Source organism: Pteropus vampyrus, unplaced genomic scaffold, assembly GCF_000151845.1.
Source record: "Pteropus vampyrus isolate Shadow unplaced genomic scaffold, Pvam_2.0 Scaffold125, whole genome shotgun sequence".
Lineage (NCBI taxonomy): Eukaryota > Metazoa > Chordata > Mammalia > Chiroptera > Pteropodidae > Pteropus > Pteropus vampyrus.
The window spans coordinates 1046552-1064549 of NW_011888906.1; the positions used below are offsets into that span (position 1 = coordinate 1046552).

At 54.3% G+C, this 17998-nt stretch overlaps 1 protein-coding gene across 1 annotated transcript in view; it reads left to right on the forward strand.

The window, feature by feature from the left end:
• Positions 1 to 2084: 2084 nt before the first annotated feature.
• Positions 2085 to 17998, forward strand: part of SRC (SRC proto-oncogene, non-receptor tyrosine kinase) — a 56159-nt gene continuing 40245 nt past the window's right edge. The window contains exon 1 of the mRNA XM_023534450.1: positions 2085 to 2406. The gene's annotated coding sequence lies outside the window, so the exon portion shown is untranslated. The remainder of the gene's footprint in view (positions 2407 to 17998) is intronic.

The window sequence follows — 17998 nt, forward strand, 5'->3', positions numbered from 1 at the left end:
AGAGATGTGGGGCGAGTATTCCTGGCAGGGGTTATGGTCTGAGTAAAGGCCCAGAGGGATGGTTCAAAATAATAGTTATTTCCAAGGCTCAATAATGAAACCAGTGTGCTGGCCACATCCTCCTGAAGTGCCTCCTGAGAACCTCAGCCACTGAGCCAAACCCTTGGAGCCAGTGGTGGCTCCAGGTGGAAAGCTGCGTCTGTGCTCGTAGAGCCAAGACTTGTCCAGATGTTTCCCACTGTTCCGAGAGAGTGTGTAGGGAGTGAATGATAATGAGGGCTCACATGTCCTGAGCTTACAGCACCTCATTTTATCCTTGTGTGAGTCTTCTGAGGAAAGCGCCATCAGGAGCTCATTTTGCAGGCTGGCATACTGAAGCTCAGAGAAATGGCATGCTCGAGGTCACAAATCCTAGAAGTGGCAGAGTTTGGACTTGAAGCCAGATCTGTAGGTCCAAAGTGCGCTTTTAAGGCCTCTGTCATCCCAGCTCTAGGAGCCTGGGACTTTCAGTTGAACTCCTGGGGATGAATCTAGTGATGTGCTGGTAAATAGTTAACAACCAGCTCTCTGGAAAGAGAAAAAAGAAGCCTTGATTTGCAGCATTTGCCGATTTCCAAGGTGTAAATACTCTCACAGTGGCCGATATCAAGCTACCAACCTGACATCATTGAACTTAGAGTGGTAAGAGACAGCTCTGGTACACCACAGGATGAATATTCTACCCCTAGCCCAGTGTGGCCAGTAAAAACCTTCAGACACGTCTGAGGAGTAAAGGAGGGCTGAGAAACCTGCTCCTCCAGGCCGGGAGCCCGCCCAGAATCCTGGGAAGCTGTGGTTAATCTTTAAGCCAGTCTTGCAAACAATTGCAGCCATTTCGCCAGGGACTTCAAGCAGCCCCTTCCCCCTCAAGCTTCAGTTTACTAAGCATGAGAGCTACCATTTGTTCAGCACAATCTTAGCCACAGTCACACTTGCCAGTTTTAACCTTCCCAGGAGTTCTCCGTGACCACGTTCATTCCTGTGACTTAATACAAGGTGCGGCAGGTGGGCAACTAGTCTAGATTTGAACCCAGATTAGTCTGGCTCAAGGCCTTGCTCATTCCTGATCTCCTGGATGCTATTTTGTACCCGGAGGCCTTTGCCTCCCATAGCCTAGGGTTCCCCTCCCAGCTCCTCCCAGAAGAAATCCAGGCCTGGTGCCATTTGACCTGGCTGGGCCTTGGTTTCCCATCGGTGAAATTGCAGAGAAGGAAAGTGGAGGCAGGTGGCGGTGGTATTTAGAGCTGGGTTCAGGCCCACCTTCCCTGGTGCCGTGATTCCAAGGGGACAGGTGAAGAGCCAAGGGTGGGCTGCCCGCCCCTAGTAAGGCAGCCCTGAAGCCTGGCCCAGGTGATGCTGGGAGTACGATAGGGTCACATAGTGGGGGCTGTGGTGGCTAAAGCGGCATTTCTTCAATGTCCACTTTCTCTGCTCTACTCCCTGTCCCCTGCATCCAGATGCACGTCACCTCTTTATTTACTTAGAAGTGTATTGTCACTAAATACCTTCTTCGCCCCCTCCTCAGCATGAATGTTCAGATCTCGATGACTTTGATGGGCCGCCTTGGTTATTTTTTATTAAAGCCCATTAAAATGAACCTATAGCTATTAAAATCAATATTTCTCCTCCCTACACTGTCCCTCAGGCCCCAGTCCCCATTTTGAGAAACTAAGGTCAAGGCCAGGGTCCAAGGTTCTCGTAGGCGAGGCCTTCTCTGTGCCTCAGTCTCCTCATCTGTAAAATGGGGATAATCATCCCCAGATGGTTGTTAGGAAAAGGTTCTAAAGTCTACCCAGCCACCGGCAAGAAGCGAGCTCTCCATTAGTGCTGGTGTCACTATTATTACTAATAATTGCAGGAGAGGTGGATTTGAGATAGATTAGGGTGGGAGGGTTGGGGGAAATTAGAAAGGGCATTTTGGCAGGAGGGCAGATGGGGGGGTCCCCCTGTGTGGGCCCCTCTCACGGGGCGGGGTGGGGGGCGGGGCTCTTGTGCCCCATGCCTCCGCCCCCCAATCCCCTGCGGCGTCTGGACCCCTGGCTCGAATGTGGCGGGGCCGCGCATGGGTCTTTTCCGAGTCACCGGCGGGGAATCTGTCCCCGCGCGCTTCCTCCTTCCTCCTCCTCCCGGCGGCTTGCCCGGCCCCTCCTCCCTGCTCTCGCGCTCCCTCCCTCCTCTTTCCCTCCCCGGGCCGCCGCCTCCTCCTCCTCCTTCCTTTCTCTCTCGATCTGTCTCTCCCGGCCCGGAATCCATTCCGGCCTGGGAGCCGGAGCGGCCTGGCAGCCGTCTGCCCGACCCTCTGGCGGTCCGGCGGTCGGTCCTCCCGTGCGTCTGTCTGCGGGTGCGCTCGCCTCGCCGCCGGCCCAGGTGAGCGTCCCTCCGCCGCTCCGCGAGCCCCCTGTCCCGGCCGGCGTGGGGAAGCCCCCGCCCGGGGCCACCCTGGCGTCCGATCGCCGGGCCGCTGGGGGGTCTTGTCCACCCCTTCAACCTCCACCCCCCGGGCTGAGCCGCGATCCCCGAGCGCTGGGCGGGCGCACGGGGATTTGCCCAGCGCGGCCTTTTGTTATGATGCTGCTGGGTGCGGGGGCTGGGCGGGGGTCGCGGGGGTCCTGCCGGCCCGAGGTTCTCCTCCGGTTCGTCCTCCCCTACGAGCCCCCTTAGAGCAGAGAGCCCTGCTGGAGCCCCCAGGCCGGGTCTAGGCCAAATCTGAAATCTGAGCCAGTAGGCGCCACCTCTGGCTGCGGCTGCCCGGCCTGGCGCCCCTGGCCTGGGAGGGGAGGCGGATCGGGGGTCCGGCAGGGTGGGCCTGGGGGCGCTGGGCTAGGGACGCCTGGCCGGGCACAGGGATCTCTCAGTCCTCGTGGGGCTTTGGGTAGGGCCTGGTGCCACCGGCCTTGAAGAGACTGGGTTAGATTATGTTGGTACCTCTTATCCACAGCCCCCGGGATCGCCCCTGGGCAGGCCCAGCCCTCTGCCTGCTCAGAAGTTGCCAAAAGTTTTGGGTTTTCACCACTAGGCTGGGTCCATCTGCCTGCCTGGGCTAGGGGTTGGGGGTGGATTTGAGCCTCAACAGGGCGACCACTTGCCCTGCTGTGTGTCCTCAGACAACTAACTGCTTGCCCTCTCTGAGCTGGGGGTCTTCATCGGTGGCAGGTGGGCCTGGCTGGGATTACTGAGCTGATGGAAAGATGGAGGTGAACAAAAGGGGTGAGCCTGTGGGGTATCAGTTCAGCCTCTGGGGCCTTCACACCGACTCGAGTGTGACAGAACATGTATGGCCCTGGGCGAGGCTTTCTGAGCTTCCGGAACTCTATAGTTGGGGTAGTGGTCCTTGGGTGACCTGGGGTGAGTCCAGGCTCAGCTACAGTGAGCCGAGATCACACTTGGTTTCAAGAATGGGCCAGGCTTGTCTTGTTGCCGATCCTTTTCTCAGGCTTCTGGCTGGGGAAGCAAGACACCTAGGTTTCTCATCTCACTGGTTGACCTGGGGCAAGGGACTGCCCTCTGAGTTCCCATATGTGGAATGGGAATCCTCAGGGGAAGAAGCTGTGTGTTTCTGCAGTAGTGGCTTGGCATTTAGTAGTAGGTGCTTAATCAGTGCTTTACTGGATGAATTGCCTAAACTGGGTGGGAGGTGAGTTGCTGGCCCTAGTGGGGCTCATCTCCAGAAGAGGATGGATTGGTGCCCGAAAAGCCGCCTCATAATCCCTTGAGAAAGAAACAGCTCCAGCAGAGTCCTACCACTCAACAGCTGTGTGACCTTAGGCAACTCACTGTTCCCTCTGGCCTTGGCTTTGAATATAAAATGGGCCATTGAGAATGATAGCTGCTAACATCTACTGAGAACCTCCCGTGAGGTGGGGAGTCTTTGTTATGTCCTCATTTTGCTAATGGAGAAACTGAGGTGCAGAGAGGGGAAGTGACTTAACCCAGGCTACACAGAAGCTGGAATTAAAACCTAGACTTCAAAGACTCCATTTCGGCTGCCCTTGAACCCTCCAGTGTTGTGGGAGCAGAATTTTCCCAGTATTGGACCAGGCACGTGGAAGGGTCGGAAAAGACTATACTGGTGAGTGTGATTGCATGGAAGCCACGAGGCCTTTTTGGTGATGTGGTGATATGTGCCTTGGTGATGTGGTCTTTCCACTGAGGGAAATGATTTATAGTGTGTCACTTCTCTCAGCTGACTGTCTGCCCAGGCTCTCCTGTGTGGTCCTTGGACCTTTGCTCCTGAAGGTGTCTCTGCCCGGAGTGCCCTCTCTTCTATGAGCTGCTTATCTGCTCTTGCTCTTTAGGGCTTAGCTTAAGGCTTACTTTTCCCAGGAAAGCCCCCCAGCTCTCTCCTCTCCCCTAGCCTCTTCCTGGAGCATGAATTATCCCTAGCTTACAGCCAATTCCTGCTTTTGCTTCTTCCCTGATCGTGACCTGGAGGTGGGGGGTTGTTTAGCTCTCTTAAGCCCCAGGAGCCAGGGAGGAGATGGCTCAGTGACCTGCTGACAGGACCCCCCCCTCCACCAATACCCCTGGTCCTCACTTGACCCTGTTTTCCCAAACTCGCCTAGATACAAGCATCCATGACTCTGTATTGAATACTTACTGTGTGCTAGGAGCTTTGAACTCAGGCTGAACGGTGTGGTGATGGGGTTGGCAGCGGGAAATGTAGGGAGGCATTGGGAGGCTTCCAGGAGATGGTGCTGGGAGGAGCAGCAGTTCACTTATCAGAGAAGGGGACAGGGTATTCTTTTTTTCCCTCTTGCTCAGATACTTCCCAGGGCCCCTGGGGTTGTGGACGTGGTCAGCCTAGGTGAGTCCTTATTGGGGACTTGTGAATAGATCTCTGGCCTCCCAGAAATTTGAGTATAGCGGGTGAGACAAATAGCAAACAAGATGCCAAACAAATGAATATATAGTCACAGATATGATAGGGGCCCAGAGAAAGGTGTGGGGTACAGAGAGATCCTAAAGGAAGTGTGTAGGAGTTGGCCAGGCATGGAGCTAGGGAAAGGGCTTGCCAGGCGGAGGAAACTGTATGTGCAAAGGCCCTGTGGTGGTGGTGGTGGGGGAGTATGTGCTGTTACAGAGAAACAATGGGAAAACCTGTGATCTTGGAGCACAGAGAATTTAGGAGGATTGGGTGAGAGGCGAAATGAGCGGATGTTAGCAAAGCTGAACCATGTGGAGACATGTGGGCCTTGAGGAGGAGTTCTGCCTTCACAAGGGGGCTGATTGCTCTCCCCTTTATGAACAGCCCCAATCTGGAGGCCAGGGGTACAGAGCTGGCCAAGGCACCTGGTAGAACTAACTCTGTGGGCAAGTATTCTGTGGGGGCCTAGATCAGGTGTTAAGAGGAGGAGGCATTTGAGGCTGGGCTTTAAAAGTGGAGGAGGAGTTCACTAGCAGGAGGGCAGGAGAGGGTGAGAGCCAGGGGTTGGGAAAGTGCAGTGCAGGGTGGCTGGAGGCTGGGAGTGAGGTGCGGAGCAGGGAGAGGTCAGCTGGAGACCAAAGGTGTGGTGAGGGCTCAGGAGTCACACAGGCCTGGGTTCCGGTTCTGACTCCCTCTACTTGTGTGTCTTTGGGTCATACACTATAGCCATCTGAGACTTAATTTCCTTGTCTTGAAAATGGGGACAATAAATATCTCCCTATCAGGTGAGGGTTAAAGGAGGGCTGTATGCCCACTGCCTGGCACCAGTAGGTCCTGTGCGGTGTTACATTAGGCGGGTTGAGTGGCTCAGTGGATCTGGTCTTGATAGCTGTGTGGTAGAGGCTTTGAGAGAATGATCTCGCTGAGTCTGAAGGTGCTGGTCTAGGCAGGTCTGACCTAGGAAAGGATGTCGGCAGCCAAAACCACCCATGCGCCGGGCGACTTGAGTCCCTCCATGCCCTCTCTGTGTGAGGAGGCCAAACTGGGGAGGTGGGCCTCGCTAATCCCAGCACTGGCGCATTTTCCAGATGTAAATACTAAGACCCAGAGAGAAGAAGCCACTTGACTAGAGTCTCCCAGTTGCTAAGTGACAGGGCTGAACCTAAGCTGTAGGGCTCTGTATGCCTAGTCCGGTGCGGGGCACTACCAAGGACTTCTCATGTCCCTGAAGGCCTTTGAGCCATATCAAAGGCCCTCCATCCCCCTTGCTCTGGGCTTTTTGACTCCAGCCTCATTTCCTGCCTCTGTGGTGTGGCCATCTTACACCTCTATCTCCCTTTGGGTTCCCATAGCCCTTTACTTCCCTTCTACTGCCCCCTTCCCCTTATCTCCATGGTAAACTGTTCTGGTTTCTATTCGAGCCCCTGGGGGAGGTACTTCCTCTGGGTTACCTCAGTTTCCTCATCTCTGAAGTGGGATAATATGAGTCATGGCTCCCAGAATGCCCAAGAGGACTGAAATAAAGCATTTCGCGCCTGTTAACTTGATAAATAGCGGTGGGGAAGAACGAGATATGGACTCAAGTCCTTCCTCCTCTGGCAGCTGGCATACCCTTCCTGTGACTCAAGTTTTTGAACCTGTAAAATGGGCACGGGGCTTGCACCTAGTAGGGCCACAGGGTGGTTGGGGTGAGGCTATACCTTAGTGGCTTACTTAGTGGCTGGCTTTGCATCACTGTTCGGGGGGAGGGTGGCCCAGTAGATACCTCCCCTGTGTTCAAGGCCCCATTCCCAGCTGTATGTCCAAAGCGAATCACTTAGTCTCTCTGAACCTCAGAGTTTGCATCCCTACCTTGTAAAGATGAAATCAACTAATGTCTCCCAGCAGCTTGATTCTTGTGGATGCTCAGTAAATGTTATATTTTTCTTCTCCCTTCTTTCCCTGTGAGGGCTCAGGTATTATCTAGTCTTGTGGTGGCCTGGGGCTCAAATTCCCCAGATCTGGATTGCTATGTTGAAAAGCATTCTGATGCCAGTCTTGGCTTTCATGGGAGAGAGTGCTGTGATAAATTAGTAATGTCTGCCCTGGACAGAGGATTAGAGAGCATCCTATGTGTGCCATCGGTTTGTTATTTCTGGTTTATTCTGACCTTTTCTTCACAGATGGGGGAAATGAGGCCAGAAAGACCCAGGATACATTATCTGAACTGGGAGAAAAATAAACATCTCTTGTCTTTTGATCCAGGGCTCTCTCTGCCTAGCAGACCACCCCTCTTCACAGCCTGGGTGGGCCGAGTCAAGGGGTCAGTTATTGGGGAGCATCCTAGAACTGGAAGCCAGACCCCCCATTTCCCCACTCCTTGCTGTGGCAAGCAAGCGACTTCCCTCCAAACCGAGCCCTAGTCCCTCCCCTCCCCCTGGAACTATCCAGAGAAGTTCCAGAATAAAATGAGAAGCCTGAGGGGAGGAGAACCGGATGATCTTGGCCAAGTCTCTTCCTGTTCTGGTTTTTGGTTTCCTCTCCTGTATGGTGAGGGCTCCTCTCTCATTCGGTGATGGGGATCCCAGCTGGGGAGTTCTCCAGGGGCAGGTCTGGCCGAGTCTTCCTTGATGCCGGTGTGTGGCTGAGGATGTCAGAGGGGCTGTGGAGATGTCGAGAAACTATGGGAAGGGCCCTTTGAACCCTCAAGCTCCAGGTGCTGGGGATTGGAAGTCGGGGTTGAGGTGGTGCTGGGAATCTTGGCCTCCCCCATCAATTATCTTCTGGTCTACTTTGTCCGGATTTGTGGCCTTGACTTTTACTCTGTCTGATGTCAGTGTCTTTGCATTGTGTCCTCCCTAGCCAGGTCATACATAGTAAGGTGACTTATTCCATCCCTTGACCCATTATGGAGTGGGCAGAACTTTTGCCCTATTCATAGAAGAGGAAACTGAGGCTCAAAGAGGCCAAGGTCCAGGGCTATGGTCACTTAGCACGGTGAAGTGTGAGCCCAGACTTCTGGCTTCTGGGTGATTTGTGGCATCCAATTCCCACTAAGTCTGCATCAGATTGGCTGAAATCTTCCCCTAGGTAGGAGCAGGTATCCTGACTCTCTGGGCTTCCAGCTCTGGGTGATGGATCTCCACTTGGATCTGGAGTACTACGATCTTGCCGGGAACCCTCAGCTCCTAGGAGTGGCATGTCAGGGTGCTCAATGGATGGTCATGGCATAAGGGGAGCAAAGCCTTTGGAGCCAGATGGATCTGGGTTAGAATCCTGACTCTGCCACTTGTTTGTTGTGTCTGATTGTGGGAAAATGATTGTTCTGAGCCTTGGTCTCCCCATTTGTGAAATGGGAATGACAGCTTTGTCAAGGTGATGTGAGGATCAGATGAGCTAACGTGTGTCTGCTCTGGTGTAGGGCCTGCTTAATGTTTCTGAGTGCCTTTGATCATGAAGGTAATTCCCTCATGAGATGGGAATTCTGGGCCTCTGCAGGCCAGCTGATCTGAAAATCCCAAGGGCTGAGCCTGGAACCTGTGTCGATAGTGGGCTTGTCTTATGAGGGGGGCGCTGGGTGAAGGTTAACTAGAGACAGATAAGTTCCATGGCTGGATTGATTGGAAGCTGCTGTCTCCATCCAGCCTCCCGCCTCAGCCTGTGCCTGCCTGTGACTTGTCAAAGCCTCCTGATGCCCTCATTCCTGACATTCAAGGCCCTCTCACTGAATGTGTCCATCTCTCTGAAGGTGGCCACTGATCGAGCATTGGGTACTTTATGTCTTTGCCTGCTTGGCCTGAAAGGCAGCTGAAGCTCAGAGAGAGGCAAATGGGCCCAGGATCCACAGCAAGGGCTCCTGGAGGTGCTGTTGGTCTGGGCTAGAGCTCTGTTCACACCCCGCATCGTCTCCCATATTTCCCTTTTGCTCAGGTGACCCGTAAGCCTTTCCGAACCACTGGCTGTCTTCTTGCTTGCCCTGGGATGTCTAGCCTTCAGGCCTTTGCCTCTGGGGTTCCCATGGCCTGCTGCTCTCCCTGTCAATACCCTTTGAGAGGCTAAGTGGCCTCTGCCTCCAGAAGGCTTTTGCTGACCACTCTCTCTGCCCCAACCTGAGTCCATACTTCCCTCCTCAGCACCCCCATTGCTCTTTCTCTGCCCTCTGTCATGGCTCTGACACGTTCTGCCTTAGATGGCAAGTCATGGGACTCTCTTTGCTACTGTGGGAGTGCAGTAATAATCATCACTCTGAAGGGTGCCACACTTTATAGTTTATGAAGCAATTTTTACAATCATCTCTGAGCATCCTCAAGCAGGGCTGGGAAGGAGACAGATCATAATACTCTTTATTTGGCAGGTGCAGAAACTGAGGCCTCAAGTTAGGGTCATGCCAGGTGCTCTCTATGCTTGGACAGAAGGAGCCTCCCTCCCACCCCCGTGAGCCCCATGTCTCCCCAGGCAGGAACCCTCTCTCTCAGAGTCCCATGAAAGCCTTGACTTATTGTCCAGAGGAGAGTCTGGAGTTTCAGAGAGATGAAATGACTTGTCTGAGGTCACATAGCCTGGAAGGCTGACAGAGCTGGGAGGGTTCCTTGTAGGAATTAGAGAAGGGACAGGTTGTGTCCACCTCCTTACCCCTTCTGAGTACAGAATCAGATACAACCATGATCCTGAAAGAACAGTGAGCTGCAAGGACCAGCCTTGGATTCTTTCAATAGTCATTAATTTCCTTCAGCACATAGTTGAGCCTTTGCTGAGTGCCAAGTGAACAGTTGTGCCTGATCTTCGCCGCATCCCTGTGAGGCAGCCCTTCTGGCTCTGTTTCACCAAAGAGGAAACTGAGGCTCAGAGAAGCAAAGGGACTTGCCCGAGGTCACCCAGTGCATGGATTTGGACCCAAGGCCTTCTGAACACCGCAGGCCAGGCTGAGCCCTTCTCTGCCTCCTGCCTGACCCCTGACTGCTCCTCTGGCCTCTCGTAGCATCCCTGTCAGGGCAGTGTGAAGGCCAGGAGGCTCCTCTGGGAAGCCACCGCGGGCTTCCAACCCCAGGGGCTTCTCCTCTGCCTCCAACTGTTGTCACCCAATAGCTGTGCGATAGAAAGGGAAGTCAGTTCACCTTTCTGTGCCTCAGTTCCCCCATCTGAAAAGCAGGCAGCATCCGCAGCATGGTCTTGTCCTAGGGAACAAGTGAGGTATTGTGCATGATGCTGTCAGTGATGCCAGCGCATAGTTAAGCCCTCAGTAAATGGCAGCTGCTCTTTTATTATGATTTGTATTAACCCGAAGAGGAAAGGAATGACAACCCCGTTCTCCAGACAGGAAGGCTGTAGTGGGTTGTCACAGTCAGAGTTTCCTGGGGCTTATCCCACTTTCCAATGGGGGAACTGTCCCCTTCCGGGACTCAGGTTTCTCATCTGTGCAGTGGGTCTCTGCATGTTGTGAGGGGAACGGTTCCATCACGTTGTCCCAATGTGGCTCCTCAGTCAGCAGCCACCTGAAGGTGAGGGTGGGGGGTAGGTAGGGGTTCCTGTTCTGCCTGGGCTGGTAGGACCATGCCCTATGTACTTTGTTCCTGAGTTATGCCAAGTTCCCAGGGCTGGCCCTACCAGGCCTTCTGGGCGCCCTGTGGCTGCTGGCACCCAGGACCCATCACACCCCCTGTTCCACTTGCCTCCTCTGCTGTGTGTCCTGGGCAAATGGCTTCTCAGTTTCCTCATCTATGAGATAGGGGCAGGGGGCTTTTCCTCATAGGGCTGTTGGGAAGACTTGATAAGCTCATTCTGCCCAAATGCTTGCCCATGCCAGGCTTGTAGGATGTACCCAAGGATGGTAGGATTTTGACTCTCAGAAGGGAACAGCATTCCAGGCAGAGGACCCACATGAGCAAAGCCTCAAAGATGGGACAGTTTAGGGAGCACCCTGAGCTAGGTGGGGGTAAGTGGGAGAGGACTTTCCACCTTCCAGGATTTGGACCGACCCTGAAGGAAGTGGGCTGGGTATCAGTGCTGATTGTGGCCACGTTGACCTCTCTGCCCACCCTCCAAACTTTAGACTTCCTTTCAATCCTTGGGAGGGGCCACCTGCCTGCCCCACCCCCACCCCTGCCAGGTGTTCCCAAAGGCTCAGGAACCAGATGAGCCACAGTTCTATTTGGGGACAATTCTGCTGTTCCCGTTTCTATCCTGTGCCCTAGTTTTAGAAACGACGTGGGTTTGGTTACCAGTTGGCCATTTGCAGAAAGGCCCCCCCCATTCCACCCATATCTTAGGTCTGTGGGTAGCGTGGGCAAAACAGGACTCAGTACTGTCATTGGCAGTTGCTCCTGGCTTCTGCCTCTGGGTTCTCTGGGCAGGGAGCTGGCAGCTGGACTCTTGATTACCTGCTGGTGGTGTCTGGGCCTTGTGCTGGGTGCTGGGGACTCCAAAGATGCACTCTGGGAGCAGCCTGCACCCTAGGGGAACCAGACCCAGGCCCTGATCATTGCCCTGCCACGGAATAAGTGCCATGTGAACTGTGGCAGCCCATTACAATACCAGGAGGGCTTCCCAGAGGAGGTGGTATCTGGCCTGAGGCTTAATGGGTGAGCAGGAACTCAGGAGGAAAAATGAATGGTGAGGACTTGCTAGGGAGAAGGGACAGCACAGGCAAAGATCTGGATGTGGGAAATAGTTTGAGGAGGTGTAGCCTGGGGAGGTGGGGAGCAGCAGGTCACATACAGAGTAGTTGGTAGTTAGATGGTGACTAGGTTGATCAAGCAAGGCCTCAAGCCCTTGCTAGGATGCTCTGCCTTTGGCCTGGGGCTGCTGAGAACAGGGCAGGCCTCCTGCTGCTGAGGCCTTCTCGTGAAGGTTTGAGGGAGGACAAAGAAAAGGATCTGACCCAGCTCGGGTGCTCAGTTACTATTGCCAAGTGAAGGCAGTCCACAGAGACTGAGATTCCAGAGAGTAATCAAGAATCCCCACCTTGGTCTGGGGCTTTGGAGGGGGTGGATCATGGAAGACTTCCTGGAGAAAGTGGTACATGTGACATACCTGGAAGGATGGGTTGGTTCTCTGAGGGGAGGTGGAGGCTTGAGCAAGGGCCTGAAGGTGTGGCCTGAGCAGCAACTCCTGTTGGAGCTCAGAGGAGCAGTAGAGTTTTGACCTGAGAGGTGGCCGGTGCCAGTGAGTGGAGGGCCTCGGGTGCCTGCTCGGGGAGTCTATATGCTGTCCCTGGGCAGTGAGGAGAGACTGCAGGGCAGGACTGCTCTATCCGGCACCGTAGGTATTGCCCGACTCAGGGTAGGTACCCCATTGGCAGTGAGGTGGCCCTGATGGCTGCACCAAGAACAGATGGGCCTGGAAAGAAGGTAGGTGCTGGCCAGGCATATGACAGGTCTGGGATTGAAAGGGGAACATCGGGGTGAGGGTGGGGGGGGCCTCTTCTCCCTGGTCTGCCCACCTGTACATCCTTTCCCTGTAGATGCCCGCCTGGCAGGAAGTGGTGGTGACTTGTTGGGGCCTGGCTGGCAGATTCCAAAGGAGCCTGGGGCATGGGCTGGGTGTGGGGCAAGGGCTCTGGGTTCAGGGCCCAGCCTGCCTCCCTTGTTGGGGAGCCTCACCAGGGCAGATGTCTCTTTTCAGGTGCAGGGCCGGGCACAGCTGCTCACTCATGTCTCCAGAAAGGCCCTTCTCCCCTTTTGAACCCAGACAGTCAATTCTCCAGGCACAGTGAGTTGAGAGCCGTAGCTGAAGGCTCTAGTGCCAGATGGGCCTGGATTTGAACCCTAGCTTTGTTCTTTGGCTGGGAGATCTTGGCTAAGTAACTTCGCCCTTCTGAACCTCGGTTTCCCCATCTATAGAAACGAAGGGGTTATGCCAGAGCCTCTCTCCTAGGGCTCCTAGGGAGAGTTAGTGAGATTTGAGAGAACTGTGCCCAGCACCATGCCAGCCCCTGGACGTGGCTTTGGAGCTGTTGGCCCAGCTGACGGCGGGTGCTGGAACCTGCTGTGCGGCTGAGGGTGGCTTCCGGTCTGCCTCAGGCTCTCAGTACTGAGGACAAAGCCCCTTTGTGGTGGGACAGATGGATCCTGGGAGTCTCCCCTTCTTTGGGGACCAGAGGGCCGCCTGCCCCTCCTCTTCACCCAGTTCCCCTGAGGGAAGGAGCGTCCTCAGACTGAGAGCATGGGAAATGAAAGTCGGGTTGTGCAGGAGTAGCCAGACTGGCTGCAGCTGTTTAGGCCAGAGCCTGGCTGGTGAACTTGGGAAGGCCATTCCCTTCTCTGTGCCACCTTCTCAGGGCCCTGGGCATTCCTGGCAGGTGTCAAGCCCGCTTTGTGTGCCCTGTTCATCCATCCATCCATCCATCCATTTGTTTGTTCATTCATTCATTACCAAGTCCTCACTCCATGCTAGGCCCTGTGCTTTTGGCCAATGTCCCTTCTGACTGCATGGTATCCAGCTGTTAACTATTTTGAATGTTATACCCGCTGCAGAGTATTCAGCTCTGAGACAGAAGTGGCCCCTGTCCTCATCAGACATGTACTCATACAGTGAGTTATGTTATCAGAGCTGTGGTCTATGCTAGGAAGGAGAAGTTGAAGGTCCTCACTTGAGCTGGGGGAAGTCAACTTTTGAAATGAGACTCAAAGAGAGAACAGAGTTGGCCGGGTGTGTTGCCATTTAAACAGGTAGTCAGGAAGGGCCTCTCGGAGGAAGTGACATTTTAGTAAAGCACCTAAAGGAAATGAGGGAGTGAGGCATATAGGTGTCTAGGGGAAGTACGCTCTGGGTGGCGGGAACAGCAAGAGCAAAGGCCCTGAGGCAGAGGCGTACTGCAGTCTCGGGGGAAGGGAGAAGCAGCTAGTATGGAAGCCGAATGAATGAAGAGAGTCCATTGTAGGGTCTTGGAGGCCCCTGTGAGGACTTTGTCCTTAGTCTTGGAGTATAGGGGCTATGAGGGGTGTTAAGCAGGAGCGAAGGATTCAGACTGACATTTCAGAAAGGTTCTCTGCCTCCAATCAGCCAGATTGGAGGAGGAGGCTGGGCTTAGACTAGAAGGTGGCTATGTGGGAGGGAAGGAAGTGGATTCAGGATGTGTTTAGAGGTGGGACTGACAGGGCTTGGAACTGGGTTACATGGGGGCCAGGAGGAATTATCCTTCCTCTATTGGGCTGCTAGTAATGAGGCTCTGCTGTAGACTACTATGCGGTTCGGGTTCATGTTTGCTCCTCCTTTCCCTAATCCTTCTGGAGGCTCATAGGTCCAGCAGCTTCTCCACCTTGTCCCGAGGGCTGGACTGAGTCCTCTAGTTCCTGTGGCTTTAAACAATGGCATACTTTAGGTAAAACTGGCAAGATCCGACCCTTTTCACAGATGAGAAAACCGAGGCTCAGAGTGTTACACCCTCAGAGTGTTACACCCACAGTGGGACAGTGTTGAGTCTCGGCTGCTCAGGACTTAGGGAATCTATGGATTTGGGGAATACAGATCCTGCTCCCCAAATTCTAGCCAAAGTTTTGAGGTATATATGAGATTTCTTTCTTGCCCTGAACTGTCTTGGGGAGATGGAGGCTACCCAGTGTGACCTCAGGATGGAGTTGAGGGCCTGGACTCCGGCTTGCCATGGGACCTGGGCCTCTGCTGGAAAATGGGCACAGAATGGTCCCTACCATACAGTGCTGTCGGGAGGATCAGATGAAACGGTGCACGTAAAGCACTGATGCCAGGCATACAGTAAGCGTTTAGTAATCAGCACGTATCTTGATTACTGTTGTTTTTGTGGGGAGCAGGGACACGTGTGCAAGTGTGGGCTCTGGCCATGTCCACCCTCAGAGCTGAGCAGCAGGGCTGGAGTTGCCAAATGATAACTCAGCCCCTTGAGATTGAAGGTCCCTGGAACCCATGTGGGGAAACTGAGTCCAAAAAGGGCACAGGATTGGCTATGCAGCAACTTAGGACAGAGCAGGCTTTTACACCAGGTCACCTGCTGCTTTGACCTGCTTTAGCGCCACCCACTTCTAGGCCTAGCCCTTCCCTCTGGGGCTTCCAGGCAGTGGCCAGGTCCTGGCAGGAAGGGATCTTTCCCTCTACAGGGCAGGTCAGAGTCTGAAGGCTGGAAAGGGGTCCCCTTCCTGCCCATGAAGAAACCCAAGAGCCACAGGGGCTGGAACAGTCTCGTCTCTGCAGGGCTGAGATTGGTAGGAGCTTCACAGTCCACTTGCTTAGCCTCTGCCCTCCCCGGGCTACGGGTCCTGTCCCCAGCAGCACCCCTCCATCTCTCTGCCGGTGCCAGCCCAAGCCTGCAGTGCCCCACCCCACCGCAGCCACACTGGCAGAGCCGGTTTGAGGACTGTCAGTTCCTAGCATGTTTGCAACATGAACACGGGACCAGACATGTTCTGGCTGCCCTGGCCCACAGGTGGCCCCTGGCTCACTCATCACTCACTCCTTGCTCACTCAGCAAACATCCAGCAAACATCCCCTGGTACCTTGTCCATGTCTAAGCCCCTGCCAGGCGAGATTGGGGCCTGGAGTTGTCTCAGACTTGCATGTGGCCCTGTATATATCAGGGTGGTCAGAGGCTCTGCCACCCCAACATGCCAGGCAGTGAGTGGTAGGAGAGTGCAGTGGTCGGGGCAGAGGCTATGGAGCCGGACAGACCTAGGGCTAAGGCCTATACCCCTTCATTTTGTGGGGCCCTGGGTAGGACCCATTCATCCATCCTTCCATCCCTCCCTCCCTCCTTTCCACAAATATTTACTGAGCGCTACGACTCTATACCAGACTATATTCTAGAGGCTGGAGATACAGCAAAGAACCAACCAGACAAAAATCTCTGCTCTCACAGAGCTCATTTTCTAGGTAGGGAAACAAAATCCCAGCAAATAAGGAAAATAGGCACGTGGTCTGTAAGAGAGTGACAAGTGCCACGGAGCAAATGGATAGCGGGGGAGGGGTGGAAATGTAATTAGAGAGGTTGCCTGGGGAAGAAAGACCTCTCCCAGAAGCTCACCTCTGAGGAGGGGAGGGAGGAGTTTTGTTGTTCCCTGGGGGAAGAGAATGCAGGTAGAGGGAACAGCCAGTGCTAAGACCTTAAGGTAGGGGGTGATGGAGTGTAGGAGGAACAGCCGGGAGGCCAGGGGAACTGTGTGAGCTGTGGGGAGAACGGAGAGAGAAAAGGGCAGAAAGATGGAGGGCTGATAAGGGAGGGCCTCTGGGCCATTCTAATATTGGCTTTTAACTCTGAGTGAGATGGGCGCCTCGGGAGGGTTCTGAGTGCATCTGGCTGCTGTGTGGAGAACAGACCGTGGGGGTGAGGGGGGAGGCAGGTGGGTTACTGCATTAGTCCAGCGAGGGGGCAGGGATGATAATGGTCTGCCCAGGCCGGGGCAATTGGTGCGAGGGGGAAGGGGGCCATACATTGTTTTTGCATTATTTCATTTAATCTTCCTTTCTAAACTCTGTTACAGAGGCATATTAGTATAATCAATCTCCACAAACCCGTCACGGAACCCCAAGCACCACCAACTCAAGGCCTGTTCTGCCCGCTCCATACCTGTTCCATCTCCCCCCCTCCCCCTAATCCTGTGTCATTTTAAAGCACATGCAGCCTGTGTACATCTTTTAGTATGTATCTCTGAAAGATAAGGACTCTCGTGTTAAGAAAGTAGCCACAAAACCATAATCCATCTAAAAGAAATGAGCAATAATTCCTCATATCAGCAAAAGTCCCCTCCTCCCTAACATATTTTGAAGGGAAGCTGATCCCTCTGGGCCTCCCTCTCTTTGTCATAAAGTGAGGTTTATGGCAAAAACAGCTCCTCCTCCCAGGCTGTTGTGAGAGAATCCGGATAAGATGCTGAGCACAGGGCCTGGCACACAGTAGGTGTTCAACGGATAACAGCTGCTACTATCGTGGATTGATGGCAAACACCTATGGCACATTTGCTAGGGTCTGGGCTCTGTGCTAAGCGCTTCACAAATATGAATTCAATGTAACACAACAATCCTCGGAGGAAGGTTACTGTTTTTATCCCTATTTTATTGGTGAGGAAGCAGAGACACGGAGATGTGGAGTAACTTTCCCGAGGTCGCACAGCTAGGAACGGTCAGAGCTGGGTTTTAAACCTAGGCAGTTCAGCCTTTAATCCCCGTGTGGTGGAGGCTTTGTGAGCCCAGAAAAAGAGGGATGTGCATCTCGGCACAGGGGGCAGGCAAGGTCAGGTATTGCCTGTGGTCAGGCCCAAAGGGTACCCTGGAGTTCATGAGGGGCGCAGGAGTCAGGGAGGCTGGTGGCGAAGCTTTAGGGGAGAGAACAGCACGTGCCAAGGTCTAGAGGCCAGAGGGTAATTATGAGTTGAAGAGAGGATCATGGGGTATGGAGGAGGGAGCATGCAGCAGGCTGGAGCTTTAAGGGTTTTGGCCATCTTGCTGACCACTGTCCCCAACCTCAGAATAACATGTCCTTTCTCTCAGAGATCTGCCTAGGCCCCATTGCATGGATGAGTAAAGGGAGGGCTGGACCTTCCCAAGGTCACACAGCCAGGGTAGGCCACCTGTGGGCTTTGAGTGTGGGGGCTTGAGCTCAAGCTGACTGTGTGGAGGGGCCTAGCCACCAGGTGCTCCTGCCCACCAGTGTCCCCACTGTATGCACGTGGGTGGGGAGGAGGGGGCACTGTGTGTTCTCAGAGCAGAGAAGCAGCCAGAGCTGCTGGCAAGAAACGGGCGCCGTGGGCAGGGGCCGGCTGGTGACTATTCCCCCAAGGCCCATCAGCCATCAGCCAGTGGGGGTGGGGCAGCCAGGGGAGCCTGGGAGAGATGACCTTGGAGAGGTTGGGAGAGAGCAAAACTTGTCACCTTATTGTTCCCTGTAGTCATGCCCTGATCCTGGGGGTTCTGCTAAGGAGTCCTTGGCATGCCAGGGCCTCTGTCCAGGTACAGATGCTGAGGCACGAGAGGAGGCATGACTTATCCAAGGTCGCACAATGATTCCGATGGAGGCCTTCCACTCAGCCATGTGGTGGCCAGCCCTCATCAGGCCAGGCCAGGTGGTACCTGGCAGAGTGAGACCTGCCTGATCTATGGGTCGTTTGTGGCCAGCAACTCCTCTTCCTGCTCCATTTCAGCCCAGCACTCTTG